This window comes from Budorcas taxicolor, chromosome 21 (assembly GCF_023091745.1).
Source record: "Budorcas taxicolor isolate Tak-1 chromosome 21, Takin1.1, whole genome shotgun sequence".
NCBI classification, from domain to species: domain Eukaryota; kingdom Metazoa; phylum Chordata; class Mammalia; order Artiodactyla; family Bovidae; genus Budorcas; species Budorcas taxicolor.
This window is the reverse complement of record NC_068930.1, coordinates 61,096,530-61,114,172: the sequence shown is the minus strand read 5'-3', so window position 1 is coordinate 61,114,172 and position 17,643 is coordinate 61,096,530. Positions and strand designations below refer to the sequence as shown.

Genomic DNA, 17,643 nt, shown 5'->3' with positions numbered 1-17,643 from the left:
GGTGGGCTACAGTCCATGGGGTGGCAAAGAGTCGGACACGACTGAGCCACCAGCACTTTCACTTTCACGCTGTCACGACTTACATCATGCATCAGTCCTCCCTTTCTTTTTTAAAATTTTATTCATTTATTTTTGGCTGTGCTGGGTCTTTGCTGCTGTGCGGGCTTTTCTCCCGTTGCAGCTGGTGGGGGCTACTCTCTAGTTGTGGTGTGAGGGCTTCTTTTGTTGTGGAGCACGGGTTCTAGGCCATGTGGGCTCAGCAGCTGCAGCTCCTGGGCTCTGCAGCACAGGCTCAGTAATTGTGGCACAAAGGCTTAGTTGCTCCACGGCATGTGGGATCTTCTCGGCCCAAGAATCAAACCCACGTCTCTTGGATTGGCAAGTGGATTCTTTACGAATCCACCATCTTTACGGGCACCAGGGAAGCTCCAGTGCTTCATTTCTTTTTAGTGCCAAATAGTATTCCATTGTATGGACATACCGCATTGTACTTGTCCCATTAGTTGATGGATATTTGGGTTGATCCACTCTTGGGCCTTTATGAATAACACCACTGATATTCATGTATGAGTTTCTGTATAGACATTGTTTTCAATTCTCTTGGGTATATACTTAAGACTAGAATTGCTGGGTCATATGGTAACTCTGTCTACGGCCATACCACCCTGAATGCGCCCGATCTCATTTGATCTTGGAAGCTAAGCAGGGTCGGGCCTGGTTAGTACTTGGATGGGAGAACTCCTGGGAATACTAGGTGCTGTTGGCTTGGTCCTCCCTGGTGGCCCAGTCAGTAAAGAATCCGCCTGCAGTGTGGGAGACCTGGGTTCGATCCCTGGGTTGGGAAGATCCCTGAAGAAGGGAAAGGCTACCCACTCCAGTATTCTGGCCTGGAGAATTCCACGGACTGTATAGTCTATGGGGCCGCAAAGAGTCACTCGACTTTCATGGTAACTCTATATTTAGCATGTGAAGAACTGCCAGACTGTTTTTTCCAAAATGGCTAAAGAATTTACATCCCACTGACAGTGCAGGGCAGGGGGCGGGGTCCCAATTTCTCCACATTCTTATCAACACTTGTTATTACCATTTTGAAATATTTATTATTTATTTATTTATTTGGCTGCATTGGATCTTAGCTGTGGCATGTGGGATCTTCACTCTTCGCTGAGGCATGTAGGATCTTTAGCGGCAGTGTGAGAACTCTCAGTTGTGGCATATGGGATCTAGTTTCCTGACCAGTGATTGAACCCAGGGCCCCTGCATTGGGAGCGCAGAGTCTTAGCCATTGGGCCACCAGGGAAGTCCCGTTATTAGCTATCTTTATTGCTATAGCCATCTTCGTGGGTACAAAGTTGTATTTCATTGTGTTTTTTTCTTCCAGTTTTCTTGCAATATAACTGACATACATCATTGTATAAGTGTAAGGTGTACAGAATAATGATCTGGCTAACTCACATCATGAGACGATCATCACAAAAGTTCAGTGAATGTCTCATTGTGATTTTGACTTAACATTTCTCTGATGTGAAACTACACTGAGAATCTTAATGATTGACGATTTGTAGATATTCTCTAGAAAAATGTTTTTTTCAGATTTTTTGCCTGTTTTAGAATTAGATTATCTTTTTATTATTGAGTCGTAAGTTCTTTATATATCCTATGCTTACGTGCCTTATAAGGTGTTCGATTTGCAAATATTTTCTCCCATTCTATGGGTTGTCTTTTAATTTTCCCGATGAAAAGATGAAGGTGTCCTTTGAAACACAAAAGTTTTTAATTTTGGTGAGATCCAATTTACCTATTTTCTCTTTGGTTGCTTGTACTTTCCGTGTCATAGCTAAGAAACCAACATCTAATTCAAGATCATGAAGATTTACCCCTGTTTTCTTCTGAGACCTTTTATACTTAGGTCTTTGTTCCATTTTGAATTAATTTTTGCATATGATATGAGATAGGGTCCAACGTCCTCCTTTTGCATTTGGAGATGCTTTTGAACTATGGTGTTGGAGAAGACTCTTGAGAGTCCCTTGGACTGCAAGGAGATCCAACCAGTCCATTCTGAAGGAGATCAGCCCTGGGTGTTCTTTGGAAGGACTGATGCTAAAGCTGAAACTCCAGTACTTTGGCCACCTCATGTGAAGAGTTGACTCATTGGAAAAGACCCTGATGCTTGGAGGGATTGGCGGCAGGAGGAAAAGGGGACGACAGAGGATGAGATGGCTGGATGGCATCACTGACTCAATGGACATGAGTTTGAGTGAACTCTGGGAGTTGGTGATGGACAGGGAGGCCTGGCATGCTGTGATTCATGGGGTAGCAAAGAGTCGGACACGACTGAGCGACTGAACTGAACTGATCCTGTTGTCCCAGCAACATCTGTTGTAAAGATGATTTTTTCCCTGTTGAATCTTCTTTGCACTCTTGTTGAAAATCAATTGACCGTAAATTATGGAGTGGTTTTGAACCCCTTCATTGTACTGTTTTTATCCTCCTGAGTGTGCTGAGTATCCTTCTGTCTTTCTACCTCTGAAATATAGAGTCTCAAGCTAGGAAATAATTTCCCAGGTGTGTCCTGAGCAGCTCATAAAGGAGCATGACCATCACCTCTCTCAATCTAGGCAGTCTACTTCTGTTAACACGACCTAAGACAGCTCAGCTTTTCTGCAGCTATGTATACAACATTCTTGGGGAACTATGGGCAACCTTTTTGAATTCTGAGGTTGCGATCACAATGTGGAGATGAAAGGAGATAAAAAGAGCTTAGGAGATGAGTAATTACATGCAGACACTGTTTTCGTCAGGATAACAGGGACAACACAAAGGAAATGACACAGCTCAGACTCAAGAGACCACGGTCTGGTGGTGTTGTTCACGCTGAGACCTTTGGCCACTCACTCACTTCCCATCTCCAGGTTCAGTGGCTTCTTCAGTAAAATGAGAAGACTGCTGTAGATTTGGAATGGCAAGTAGGTTGAATTTCCCTGTGAACTCCAGCTGATAGGCAGCAGCTGCCCAGACTGTTCCACTAAAGGCTCGGCAGAGAAAGTCTGCTGGGACCGCCTAGTGTTGTCAGCCACGGGCTGGGTACTGGGCTATGCCTTGTCTGAGCCTGGACGAGACCTAAGACTGGGGTTCCTTCCAGCACTATGCATTCCATGATTCTGCGACTCACCAGACCCCTAGCTCATACCATCTGAAGTCTCTCTGCCAAGCCAGGCTGGCTCTGGCCCAGCAGACAGTCTGAGAGAAGGTAGGCAGCCAGGCCAGCTTCTCTGTGGTTCCGCTCCACCAAATGCTTTTTCCTGGACCTGTGAAAGCTGAGCCACAGCTGCCGCGTGGTTCCACTTCTGGCCCAGCCTTTGGAATCACGTGGCGACAGAAGAGAGGCAGCCAGTCGCAGAATCAGCATCGCTCACATGTATATCATCTGCAAATGCTCAACCAATGCTTCCAGCCTGGTTCCATGGGCCAGATAACTGCATGAGGCCCTGGTGGGCTCCCAGTCACTGGGGCTCCAAGAATGGTGCCTGGGATCCTGCTGTGAGAGAGCTCCCTAGGTGTCTCCTTACCGGGAGACCAAAAGGCCTTCTGAGATGAGGTAGGGCATGGGGTGCAGCTTAAGCCCCCAACCCTCGGTGGGCGCCCTCCGGGAAGCTGGGACCGGACTTGGAGGGCCCCTGCCCACAGCCTCGCTGAGGGGAAGTCAGCTAGGGCAAGTCTTCCGGGCCCCGGAAGTGCTGAGAACAGGTCTGGCTGTCTCAGCTCGCACGTCACAGCCCACATCAAGGGATCAAGCGGGTCTACGGCCTTCAAACTTTCCACACCTGTGTGCTGCAGGCCTCTGCTGCCCGGTGTGTTTCAGGCCCACCTGGCTCCCAGCCTTGCCTCCTGGGCTGCCTGCCTGATGCCCACAGCCTTCCCAGGACTGGGGGACAGTTCCTCCATTCTCCCTCTGCAACCTTTGCCTCACGGGTTCCAGTCCCTTTCCATACCCCAGCCAGGCCCTTGAACCCAGCCTGATGGGCAGGTCAGCCTGCTCATCCTGCTGACCTCCCTCCCCCAATCCCAGCCTAGGCTAGGACTGTCTGCTGTCAGAACCTGGTTCATAGGTGATGGTACCCATTCTGGCCCCAGTGCTATGTGCGATTAGGCCTTGAGGGGTATGCTGACTAGCAGTTTAAGCATGGGCTTGGGAACCAGAGAGCCTGGGTTGGAATCCCAGCATGTTGGCCTTGGCACATGACCAAACAATTCTGTCTCAATTTCCTCACATTTAAAATGGGAAATATAAGCATTACTGCCTTATGGAATTGTTGAGGATAGTGCCTGGCATACAGCAAACATTCATTGAGGTTATTATCATACATTCATTCATCCAGTAATTTATTGAGCATCTGCTATGGACCAACATCATTCTAGACTTATCACAATAATACTTACAACAATAGCCACACACAGCAAAAAAGCACTGACATTCCCTCCCTTCCCCTGCCCCTTTAAAAACTCCTGGGAAATTTCACTGAACATGGAAGTGCTTACTAGAGAAGACAGAATTTGGGGTACCAACTTCCTGGCTGAGATTGAAGCTGAAAGCAGTGGGGACAAGAACCCAAGTCACCAAGGGCAATGGACAGGCCCCGTGCATCTCTGTGATACGTTCACGTTAAGGTGCTCTGATGCCAGACTTTCCTCATGGCTCAGTGATAAACAGTCCACCTGCCAATGCAAGAGGTGGGTTCCACCCCTGGTCCAGGAAGATCTCACATGCCTCGGAGCAATGAAGCCCATGCACCACAACTACTGAGCTGGTGCTCTAGAGCCTGGGAGCCACAAATATTGAAGACAGAACCCGTGCTCTGAAACAAGAGGAGCATTGCAGTGAGAAGCCTGCACGCTGCAACTAGAGCGTAGCGCCCACTTGCCACAACTGGAGAAAAGCCGTGCATCAGCAAAGACCCAGCACGACCAACAATAAATACCGTACATCATTTCACACCTTTTGGATTTCAACCATGGAACTGTATCACCCATCTGAAAAATGATCAAAGCAGTTTGGAACTTTGAAAAAAAAAATTCTCGTTAACAGGGTTTCAGATATGAAATTGAGCCGAGTTCTGTACATACAGATCTAGAGAACTGTGCCTTCTTGGGGTGGCTCAGTGGTAAAGAATCTGCCTGTCAATGGAGGGGATGCAGGTTCAGTCCCTGGGTCAGGAAGATCCCCTGGAGAAGGAATACCCACCCACTCCAGTATTCTTGCCTGGAAAATCTGATGGACAGAGGAGCCGGTGGACTGCAGTCCATGGGGTCGCCAAAGAGTCAGACACACGACCTAGTGACTAAACAACAGCAACAAATCAACAGACATAAGGCCTCTGTAAATACTATGCAACTTAAAAAAAAAAAGAAAATGAATAAGGAAGCTCTCTGTATACTGGCATGGAAAGGTTTTCAGGATATGTGGTTAAGTGACAAAAGCAAAGTACAGAAGAGTGTCTAGGCTGTGCTCTCTTGTTGGAAAAAAAATTTTTTTAACGCTTATTTGTATTTGCAAAAAGTCACTCTGAAGGAACACACAAGAAACTAATACCTCGTGGGGCAGGGGTGGGAACAGGCACATAGGGGACAAAGGTGGGAATACTATTTCATTGCATTTGTTTTTCATTCAAGAAACATGAAAATATTCAAATAGTGCAGAAAAGGCCTTGATGCAGCCTGTGGCATTAACCTCTATAAAGATGTCCTTTCAATACTAAACCAGCTAAATCCTAAACCATTTTAAAAAATCATGACTTTTAAAAAATATATTTATTTTGAATCCTGCAAATGTTTTACCAACTCGAACATAAATAATGTTTACAGAGATTTCTGTGCCAGGTATTGCTCTAATTGCTTCACATAGGTTGACTTTTTCAAACAACCCTACGAGATAACTCTGGTTATTGCTCCCATTTTACAGAGGGGGAAACTGAGACACAGAGAAATTAAGCAACTCACTGAAGCTACAGAAAGTGGCAGCGCTGAGATTGGAACCCTGGCTATCTCAGAGTCTGTGTTCTTAATCACCCTGCGAAATCCCTCTAGACTCTTATTCACAATGTATGATTATTAAACATTATATATATACAATATAAGAAAGAGATGGAGGGCAGATCTCGTCCACAGAGCAGAAGACTTAACACTCTCAAGGCATGAATCCTATGCAAACTGATTGAACAAATCGGTGCAATTCCAATTAGAACCCCGAAAGTATTCTATGAAAAGTGCCAAGAACATCCAAGACACACTTGAAGAAGGGGGTAGGATTTGGGCTGCTGGAAATCAAGACTTATGATAGAGCTACAGATGAAGAAGGTATGGTATTGGGGCAGGGACAGGCACATATGTCAGTGGCCTAAGCAAGTCCAGAAATAGATCCCCCAGCATAGTCACTTGAGGTCACAGTAGAGCATTGAGGAAAGGACAAACTTCGCAACAAAATGTGCTGAGACGACTAGCGATTTTCATGGGGAAAAAATAACGTGATCCATTCTTCACAGCTTATACAAAAATCAGTTCCAGGAAGACTCTGTTCTGATAAAATGTAGAAAGCAAAACAAACCAAAAAAAAGCTTCTAGAAGAAAATAAAGAATACTTTCATAATCTGACGGAAGAGCGACTTCTTAAACAGTGCACACACAAACACACACTCACACACCTCAACCTTAAATAAAATTTTAAATTTGACTGCATTAAAATGAAGACTTTCTGTTTATCAAGACACCATCAAGACAGTGAAATTTATGCCCTGTGTGGGAGAAGACACTTGTAACACAAAGTGCTCAGAACTAGATTATACATAGAACTTCTACACATTGATAAGGAAAAAACAAGGCAAATAAGAACATAGAAAAATGGGCAAGAGGCTTGAGCTGGCACTTAACACAGAGACCATCCAAACGGCCAGTGAGCATCTGAAAAGCTTCTCAAGAGCAGAGAAATCAGAGAATCTGGAATTAAAACTTCAGGAGCCTGTGAGAACGGCTGTCATGAGGCAGACCTACATAACCAAGGGCCGGGGCCATGGAGGAACTGGAGCGCTCCTGCTCTGCCTGTGGGAGTATAAACTGGTCCAGGAGCAGTTCTTAATCCTGGGATTGAGGGATTTCTGTCTCCTTCTTAACACTGTTTTTCCACATTCCAAATTTTTACACTCAGTGTGTATTGCTATGAAAATCAGAAAATAATGGACAAACATTTCAGAGGAAACAATTAAAATGGCCAGGGGAAAGACTTCCCAGAAGATCGATGTGCCCATCAGGGTCTCTCCTTCACATACAATTGAGTGAAATGTGCAGGGAGTTGAAAAGATCATCAGAGCCCCAGCCTGGATGCCCCTCAGCTACCCTGGACACACCAAGGGAAGTGCCTAGAAAACAAAAGTGCTCCAACCTGTCCCTTAGCTCTCTGAGTCTCAGTTTCCTCTTTTGAGAAAAAGTGCAAAATATCATTCTCATGAGGCCTAACAGGTGGCTCGGATGGTAAAGAATCTGCCTGCAATGCGGGAGACGTGGGTTTGATGCCTGGGTGAGGAAGATCCCTTGGAGCAGGAAACAGCCACCCACTCCACTATTCTTGCCTGGAGAATTCTGTGGATACAGGAGCCTGGCAGGCTACAGTCTATTTATAGGGCCAAGGAGCCGGGCAGACCAGAAAGAATTGCGTCTGCGAAAGGTGGATACCCAGACATAGTTAAATACATAAAACAGGTCCAAAGGAACCAAACTGATTCCAGAATTTATTTTTCAGCTGGCAGGGTTTTCCCTGCTCGTGGTCCAGCCAGTGCTGCCTGAAAGAACTGAATGCAGTGATGGAAACGTCCCATGTCTGCACCGTCCAGGGCAGTCACCATCAGCTGCCCGTGGTTTTGGAGCATTTGTACTATGATCAGTTCAACTGTTACTTCACTTTAATTAATTTAATTTGTAAAACAGATACATGAGGCTAGTGGCTAATGTACTGGACAATGCAAGTCTAGACTTTTCTACCGTTTAAATCTTTTCAGTGTGTGAGAATTCATATACTGTGTGTGGGATTTGCTTTTAGTTAGACAGAAAGAAAAAAGATTAAACAAACAAACAAAGACAACTCAACATATGTCAGTGCTATGACCATTAGCCATCGCCCAATTTGGAAAGTTCTTCAGGAAGACCATGTCTTCGGTCGTCTGTTCCAGGGTTTAAGGTACCCTTCTCTCAGGAGTTGCCCATGCCCCCATGGCTGGCTGTAGGTCAAGGTCCCTTCTGCACATGGATCCCAGCCCAGGCCTCCCCAGGCTTGTCTCTACAGAGCTCCTGGGGTCCTCGCCCACCTTCCTTCTGCTGTCTTCTCCTTCCCACGTGGACCAGGTTTGGAAAACAGGAGGCCCATCAGTTCTGGGGAGGCCTGTCCTTGGCCCCTACTGGCCTCCCTCCCTCCGGAATCGCCCCCGCCACGTGGCAGCCCACAAGTCCCACCGTGACCTTGTCCTCTGGCCCCGCTGCTGCTTACTCAGCGGTTCCCCCATCATCTGGGGGAAACGGAAAGGAGATCACAACCCTCCCCTCCCGGGCCTGACCCAGGGTTTAGGAGCCAGAGGCAGGAGGAGGAAGCAGGGGCCCCGTGGGGGACAGGTCTCAGCCCAGAAGGGGAGACGCGGGCTTCCCGCTGGACCTCCGCTTAAGTTTCTCTTTCCCTCGCCCTTCGTGTCTGGAGCCTGACTGAATTTCCCTCTGAGACCGGCCTTTCCAGGTCTGTAAAATGAGACTGAGAACAGACCCCGAAAGGCCGCAGTGAGGACAAAATGCCGACTGCATCTGGAGCTTCACAGCAGCTCTGTCTGTGGTCACTGCGGACACAACTGATGCTGGGCAGCTCTGAGCGGCGCAAGAAACGCTCTGCCCCAGAAAGGCGGCCGGGCTCTGTTCCAGCCTCAGCTACCAGCTGGCTGTGTGTCCTCAGGCAAGCCTCCCTCCCTCTCTGGGCCTCAGTTCTCTCACTAGTGAGATAAGCGAAAGGATACTCACCCTCCCTCTTTCAGAGGCTTGCTGGAAGGGTGAAACATGAGCGGAGTCAGAGGGGTGTGCTTTGACAAAATGAACCCCCATTTCTAAACCAGAAGTGGGGTCACGCCCAGCGCCTGCCAGGGTTCAGGGGTGAACAATGACCCAACCCCTGACGCTGCCCAGCTGGGGCACTGCCTGCACCCTGAGGAGGCAGGCTCTGGACATCTGCACCTTGCAGGAAGCTGCTGCGGCGTCACATTCCTCCAGCCCCTGGCGACACTGACTCACCCTGCGACCCACCTCACAGCTGTTGTGACCGCATTTCCTCTGCGGGGTCCTGTGCACACCCCAGCTCGGCAGTCCTGATGCTGTCTGGCAGCGCGCCTCCTGGGCCCAGGCCCACCTCCCAAAACAAGATGGACATCCCGCCCCCTGCCCCCAAAATCCCACCTCCAGGGCCGTGTCCTTTTAAGGGCTTGGGTCCCCTCCCCCATCAGACTTTACAGGGTGCACGGTCCCTGATGCCTAAGCATAAGGGAAGTTAGCCGCAGTGAGTTTTCAAGAGCAGAGGAGGCCAAGGCCACCGGCTCATTACCTTTGGGGACCTTTGGGAGGCACTGGGGTGGGGAGAGAGGAAACACACTCCACCCCTCCCAGGTTAAAGTGTCTCCCAGCGACTCCAGGAGAAGGGGGCGTCGGAGGATGAGATGGTTGGATGGCATCACCAATTCAATGGACATGAGTCTGAGCAAATTCCAGGAGATGGTGAAGGACAGGGAAGCCTGGTGTGCTGCAGTCCACAGGGTTGCAAAGAGTTGGACACGACTGAGCGACGGAACAACAATAACAGCAACTCCAAGGGCGGGGGTTACAGGATGCGACTTTGTCAGTGGATGACAAGGGAGAGACTGGAAGGTGGGGCCAGGCCCCCATTTCTACACCTTTGAGTTTCTTCACCTGGTCCATCATGTATGGCCAACTTGGGGAGGGGGCTAGGAGGTCACCCCCCCCCGTGGGGTTCAGCAGGCCTGGGGAGGGTCCAGCAGCATCCCTCCCTCCAGGACCAGGAGCACCTGGATCTAGGACAGGCAGCAGGTCCTGGAATCTTGGGATGCAACACAGGGATACAGGGAATTCAGGGGCAAAGGCCGAGGCTCTGGACTCAGATAAACCTGGATTCAGGTTCTGAGTCTGCCACAGAGTGCTGAGGGCTTCCACTGAGTCACTTGCTGTGCCTCAGTTTCCCTGCCTGTAAATTGGGCACTGCAGCCCCAGCCTCATGGGGCTGTGACGATTAACTGAGAAACAGCGCTTAGCAAAGGGGCCTGGGGAATTTCCTGGAAGTCCAGTGCTTAGGGCTCCACGGTTCCACTGCAGGAGGTGCAGGTTTGATTCCTGGTCAGGAAACTAAGATCCCACATGCCCTGTGGTGTAACCAAAAACACAAAAACAAACAAGCAAAGGGGCTTCACATAACTGCTGTAACTATTAGTGTCATCTATGAATACCACGGCACCCCACTCCAGTATTCTTGCCTGGAAAATCCCATGGATGGAGGAGCCTGGTAGGCTGCAGTCCATGGGGTCACTAAGAGTCGAGAATGACTGAGAAACTTCACTTTCACTTTTCACTTTCATGCATTGGAGAAGCAAATGGCAACCCACTTCAGTGTTCTTGCCTGGAGAATCCCAGGGACGGGGGAGCTTGGTGGGCTGCCATCTGTGGGGTTGCACAGAGTCGGACACGACTGAAGCGACTTAGCAGCAGCATGAATACCACAGGTCCCCGATTTTTATGCCTCAATCAAAACTCTGCTCCTTAGAAGGACGCTTCTGTGAGAATCACAGAATGTGACATATTAGCACTGACTGCTCCCCTCTTTGAAAACTGTTCTTTCCAAGCCTTGAATTTCACTGGAGGGAGAGAGGACCAAGGCCCGGGGACAGAGGGATGATGCCTACCCCCAAGGACTCATGCATTTTAAAGACAGACCATGCATGAGTTGGGCACTTCTTAATCCGGAGGAATGAACTGCTGATAGACATTCAGACAGTGCAGTAGAGAGACTGGGACTGACTTATCTACCCGATGCTCACACAGTCCACTCTTAGCATTTGTGGTCGGTACATGCCACAAAGTTCACCACAGACACTGAGTTAGTGGAAACAGAACCACTGCTTTTGGGGAAAACACAGGGGTAGGTTCCCATGAACTGCTAGTCACAACATTTCCATCCACTGATCAGGACACATCTTGTTTTATGTGTGTTTCTGTTTAAAGATACCTAATTTAATACATATCGTTGATTCATTAACCTTGAACTCACGGCCAACAGTGTAACTCATGCCTGAGCGAAGCTCTTCTAACACCCATATTTTCTCCACGGGGCCCATCTCAGCCTTCTCGCCCTCAGGAACCCTAGACAGCAGAGAAGCACTGTACTTGGGGGACACTTTAAACAGCGAAACCATCAACCCAAAGCAGGAGAACTTGAAAAACATAACAGACCACGACGAGGACAGAATCAAGAAGGCACCTTGTTCTCAGATGAGAACATGCGTGTCAGATTATTCAGATTTTTCATCTCTCTGCGCAGGGCTGTAAACAACTTCCAAAGCACTATGATTTGGGGGTTATGAATAAGCCTCAGCAAGCAGGCCGATTTGCAAATGCAGAATCTGTGAGTAATGAGGACTGGGTGCAAACGTCCCTTCATTAGGCTGGCCCCCACTGTGGCCCACCTGGACATGAACCCTGCTCATAACACAGCATCTGTCAGCCTGGGAGCGAGCTGCTGTGTCATCTGAACTGGGACCCAGCATACCTCTTGCCCTGGAGCCCAGGCCAGGCCCCCACCTGGCACCCACCCTGTAGCTGCTGAGGCTTCCCCAGCTGCCACCACGGGCAGTTCCTGTCAGGGGCAAAGAACAGATTTGGTGGGGAAAGGGGAAGATGGTATTTGTAGCAGCTGCAGGGGAGCCTCTGGCAGTCCCCAAACCTGTGTCCTGAGAGCCTCTCACCAGCCTCCCCTGACAGTATCGTGAGCAGGACCCACAGCCAAGTCTTCATGAAGTACCTACTGTGGGAGGCTGCTGGGCCACGTGCTGCTTCACACAGAGCCCGGCACGCAGTGGGGGCTCTGTGCCTCCACATTGCATGAATGCAGGAAGCAATGGTCAAAGAGGGCAAGGAGCCAGCTCAAGGTCTCACAGCAAGACAGGACAGACCTGGGGACAAGTGGAGTGCACAAGAGGGTAGGCACTGAGGCCTTTCCAGAGACCATGGGACATGCTTCACATTTCTTGAACACCTACTAAGTGTCGAACTCTGTCCAAGCTCCTTACATGCATTAACTCATGTAATACAACAGCAGCAGTATGGAACTATTAGCATCCCATTTTACAGATGAGGAAACTAAGGCAGAGAATAGAATGGGAACCTTGGCGGTTTGCTCCATGGCCTAACCGCTAAGCTGTACTCTTCCCCTCTCAACGTTCTCATATCCAGACAGCCACGCTGCGCTACAACAGGCACCTTCTCCTGGGCAGGTGGAGGGCGGGCTGGCAGGAGGTAATAAAGGCAGCCTCCTTGCCTCCATGATGCACACCCAACCCACCACCAGGTTCCATCCTAGATACACCCTGAGGGCGCCCTATCTCCCCATCCCCACTGCCGAGACCCTGGCCCAGGCCTCCATCTCTGCTCACCTCGACCCCTACAGTACCTTCTGCCCCATGTACTACTCCCCCAAACCCCACGCCCTTCTTCACACAGCAGCCCGATGCAAGCAATCCATGTGATTCCTGTGCAAAACCTGTACCTTATACATAAATGTTTGCAGCAGCTTTATTCGCAATTGCCCCAGACTGGAAACAACCCAAATGTGGCACAGCGGGTGAATGGGTAAACAAACTGTGATACATGCATACAATGAAATACACTCAGCAATAAAAAGAAAGTAATACTGAGACACACAACACAGATGGGTCTCCAGTGCCTTCAGCCAGGTGAAAGAAGCCAGACTCAAAGGCAGCATTCGTGTGAAGTTCTCGAAACACCAAAACTCAAGGATGGAGATGAGTGATGATGCCAGGATTTGGGCGGGGGAGGGGCTGACTACAAAGGGCACAGGGGAACTTCGGAAGGTGATGGAACTTCTCTATCGTGATTGCGGTAGTGGTTACCCGACAGTCGACGTTTACCAGAATGTATTGAAAAGTTCACAGAAGAGGCTTATTCCATATGTTTCCTTGTTATGGGTCGAACTGTATCCCTAGAAAGACATGTTGAAGTCCTAACCCCCAGCACCTCAGAACCTCAGAATGTGACCTTATTTGGAAATAGGGTCATTGCCAATGTAGTAAGTTAAGATGTGCATGCTAGGTCACTTCAGCCATGTCTGACTGACCCCATCGACTGTGTCCCGCCAAGCTCCTCTGTCCATTGGGTTCTCCAGGCAAGAATACTGGAGTGGGTTGCCATGCCCTCCTCCAGGGGATCTTCCTGACCCAGGGATCAAACCTGCATCTCTTATGGTGTCTTGCACTGGCAGATGGGTTCTTTACCACTAGTGCCACCTGGGAAGCTCCAATTTAAGTTAAGATGAGGTCATTTTAGAATGGGGGCAGAAGGGACCCTAAGTTGATATGACTGGTGTCCTTATAAGGAGAGGAGCAACACACAGGGAGGACACGGCCCAGTGACCAGGCAGAGACTGCAGTGATGCAGCTGCAAGCGAAGGGACCCAAGGACTGCCGGGGCCACCAGAAGCTAAGAAGAGGCAGGAAGATTCCACCCAGAGTCTCAGAGGGAGCACGGCCTTGCCATCACCGTGATAAGAACACCAGCCTCCAGAACGGCGAGAACAAACTCTGATTGTTGTAAACCACCCAGTTTGTGCTGCTTTATTACAGCCACCCTAGGAAACCAATACACAGCCCAACTTTAAAAATGGGGGAAAAAAATAAAAAATAAAAATAAAAATGGGGGGACGAGACTGTCCCAGCCACCCTAGGAAACCAATACACAGCCCAACTTTAAAAATGGGGGAAAAAAATAAAAAATAAAAATAAAAATGGGGGGACGAGACTGTCTCCAGTCCCACTACAGGTTCCAGCCTAAGAGCCTCAGGTGTCTTGTCCCCTCTTCCTGCACAGGTCACCTCTGGTCCATGCACAGCGCAAACACCAGGCACACTGGGCCGTGGTACCCACAACTGGGCTATGCTGGTTCCCGCATCCCCCGCGGCTACTTGGGGAACTCCCAGGTGTCACTCAGCTCGGCTCGGCTCTGCCTCCCTGCTAAAGCTCCCCCAGATGTGCTCTAGTCTGAGTGGGACACCCCTGAGCCAGCCAGGGACCCCAGCACTCCAGGGGACCATCCTGCATCATTTGAGCATTGCACTGCCTGCTGCTCCTGCAGCCCCACAAGACTGGGGATCCTGGGACAAGGGTGAGTTTTCAGGTAACTGGCGGACCAGCGCCATGCGGGCTGGAGAGGAGCTCTGGGAGTCGGCTGGGTGGGGGTCTAAGGGCTGGGGAGGAGCTGGGGCTTTGGCAGATATCCACACTGAGCCTGCTCAGGCCTGGCCCTGCAGATCGGAGCCAGGGCCAGGCCAGGCGTGGCTCAGGTTTCTCCTGCCACAGCCTCTACCCTCAGGGCCTCCCACCCGGAGCTGAGCTCGAAGGCCTGCCCAGTCACACACCTCACCCTACTGCTCAAGCTTGCATAGCCACAGCCTCCTCTGCAAGCTTCTGGCAGGCCCCTTCCCATCTCCCAGAGGCCCTCTATCCTGGTTAATCCCTCCCTACCTCTCTACTGGGCATTAACCTGCCATATATTCATTCAACAAAGCCTTGCGTGGGACACGCCTCTCCAGCCCTTACTCTTGCTTAGCTTGAGCGTTCTCTGAGTCAAGCACTCTATGCCCAGGACAGTGTGGATCTGGCAACCACACCTGTCAGGAGGAGTCACTCTCTCTGCCCGGAGAGCTTACAGTCTAGCAGGGCCACAGAGAGAGAATACACCATGACAGCGTGAGAAGCGAGGCTCGGACAGGGCTGATGGGTCTTTGCTGACCGGCGTCCTGGTACCTCTGTGTAAATTAGGAAAAGATGCTTCTTGCTTCCCATGGATGCAGACAACCCCTCCTCCACCCCGTACACACACCTGACATCACACAGGGCTTGGCAAGAGAGTGAAACTTCAGGGGCCCCTTGCTCCTCTCTCAGCAGATGCCTTTGTGCAGTGAGCAACCTGCACAACTGTACGCAACAGCCCTAGAGGCTAGAGAGCCTGGAAGGCTTTTGCAGGAGGCTGGAGGTGGGGTGTGTATGCTTAGTCCCTGAGGCAGGAAAGAGCTCAGCACTACCCAGAGGCTGGAGGGAGAGGCAGCCAGTGACGGCCAATGTGACTGTCCCCCCACCTCTAGGGCCTCACGTGAAGGGGCAGCGTAGGGACCTGCACAGAGCCGTGGAAACAGCCTGGGTCCAGCTGTGAGAATTTGGGGCAACCACATCCCCTCTCTGAGCCTTATCTGTGACCAGAGGCTGGATTATGGGGTCACCAAACTCACAGTGAGCTCTGATGCCTGACAATGTAAGGGCCAAGGATGGGGCCACTTTGGCTCATGGAAAGAAGCCCCCTGCCTGCCTTTCAAACTACTTCAAAAGCAATTGCCTAGCCTTTCAAGATGGCCTGCCCTGCTCAATCCCAGGATACCTGTGGCCTCTTAGACCAAGGTTCTCAAGGCCTCCCCATACCTGGGGGGTGGACGGACAGCATGATCCTGGGCTGCGGGAGGGCAGCTCAGAGCAGGGTCTTACAGGCTCCAAATGGGTCTTTGCTACCCCTAGAAAGGGAAGGCCAGCCCTGGCCATCTGAGGGCAAACCTTTGCCAAGGCTGAGCAGAGAAGTGAGGTGACCACCCAAGACCTCTAGCGGCCAGCGGTCAGCACAAAGCCAGCCTGGCACCTGTAAGTGCTCCATAAAGCAGCAAGGAAAGAATGAATGAACGGTGGCAGCCATCAAGGATACAAGCGAGCACTGTTCGGAGCAGGCCCCCAGCCTTTCTTGTGCTGGTGTGGTCGGAGAACCAAGCTCAGAACGTCGGCACAGGCAAGAAGTTTCTCCATCTAAAGCGCAGATGAAGGGGGCTTCCCTGATGATCCAGTGGCTAAGACTCCGGGCTCCCAATGCAGGGGCCCCAGAGGTCGGTCCCTGGTCAGGAAACTAGATCACACACGCCTCAACTAGAGATCCTGCATGCCGCAACAAAGACCAAAGATCTGTGAGCTGCAACTAAGACCCAGCACAGCCAATAAACACATATTTTTTAAAAGCCAACATATTTGGAAAGAAATAAAGTACAGATGAGGAAACTGAGACTGAGGGAAGAGACACGGCTGCCTTGCTCAGCAGTATTTAGCCTTGTCAAAGCACGAAGTTTGAGAGTCAGAACTTAAACCAGAACAACTAGTCTGAAGCTTCCGGTGAAATCTAAAACTCACAAACACCCAATGGGAAAAACAAGTTTGCAATTTAGTCCTTGAAATAAGAGTCTTAGTCTATGCAAAACGTCTCTCCCCTCTCCCCCTTTTCCTCCTTCTCACCTCCACTAGGAAATAAAGGCTTGCATGTAACCCTGAAAAGCAGCCTTAGCGTTTCTGGCATATACTCTGGTGCCATGTGACAAGGGATAAATTTTTGTGTGTGTCAGGATTAAGTTTGTCTGTGATAGAAAATTTTAAACAATAGTGATTTAAGTAAGGTAGATATGTATTCCTCTCTCATACACAAATCTGAGTAAGTAATACAGGGCTGGGATGATACACCAACATGTCTGAGAGCCTTACTGTATTTATATATTATACTGCTGCTCTACTCTGCATAACTTCCATTCTCAAATTCACCCCAGAGTCCAAAATGGGTGCCCAAGACCAGCCATTATGGTTATATTCCAGTCAAGAGGAAAGAGGAAAATAGAAAGGCATGAGCCTTCCCTTTAAGGACATCACCAAGCAAATCTTATTCCCCATATATTTTTCTGTCCAAATGTAATCTCATAGCCACATCTAGCTGAAAGGAAATTGGGACATGTTTAGCTAAAAATTTATACCCAACTAAAATTCAGGGGGCCCATCAACAGGCTCTGCTTCACCCCTGAACTCAAATACTGCAAGATGATGGCAGATGACAATGAAATGGTCCCCAAACCCTAGACCCATAAAAGTTTTCAGGAGCTTTATTTAAAACAGAGGGAACTTCAAAAAAGAGTTCACATATGTCTATGCCTACTCCAACCGTTAATATGATCATAATATGATGAGGTCATCAAAGATAATAGGTAGGCAACATAACCTCCAGAGTACGGCATGCAGAAATACGTATAGGAAATAACACTCAGTGAAAAAAAGAGGAACACAAACAGATACACATAGCTCAAAACCAGGTACCAGAGATGGACATTAACCAAACAGGCAGCTGGACGGGGTGTAGCCTCAAAAAGATGATGTGCTTGATGCGTTACATTTGAGTATTTTTATGTCTATATGTGAACTTTTTCAGATATAAAATATTGTTTTGAAAATCAACAGCATGCGTGTGCACACGGGCTCACAC

General features: G+C 49.4%; 1 protein-coding gene and 1 non-coding gene across 2 annotated transcripts in view; one reads left to right on the top strand and one right to left on the bottom strand.

The window, feature by feature from the left end:
- The window catches only part of RIN3 (Ras and Rab interactor 3), a 132,316-nt gene that overhangs the window by 105,981 nt on the left and 8,692 nt on the right, over positions 1–17,643 (bottom strand). The window lies entirely within an intron of this gene.
- LOC128067052 (5S ribosomal RNA) lies at positions 648–766 on the top strand. Its single transcript, XR_008201269.1, has one exon. It is a non-coding gene; the product is annotated as a 5S ribosomal RNA (ribosomal RNA).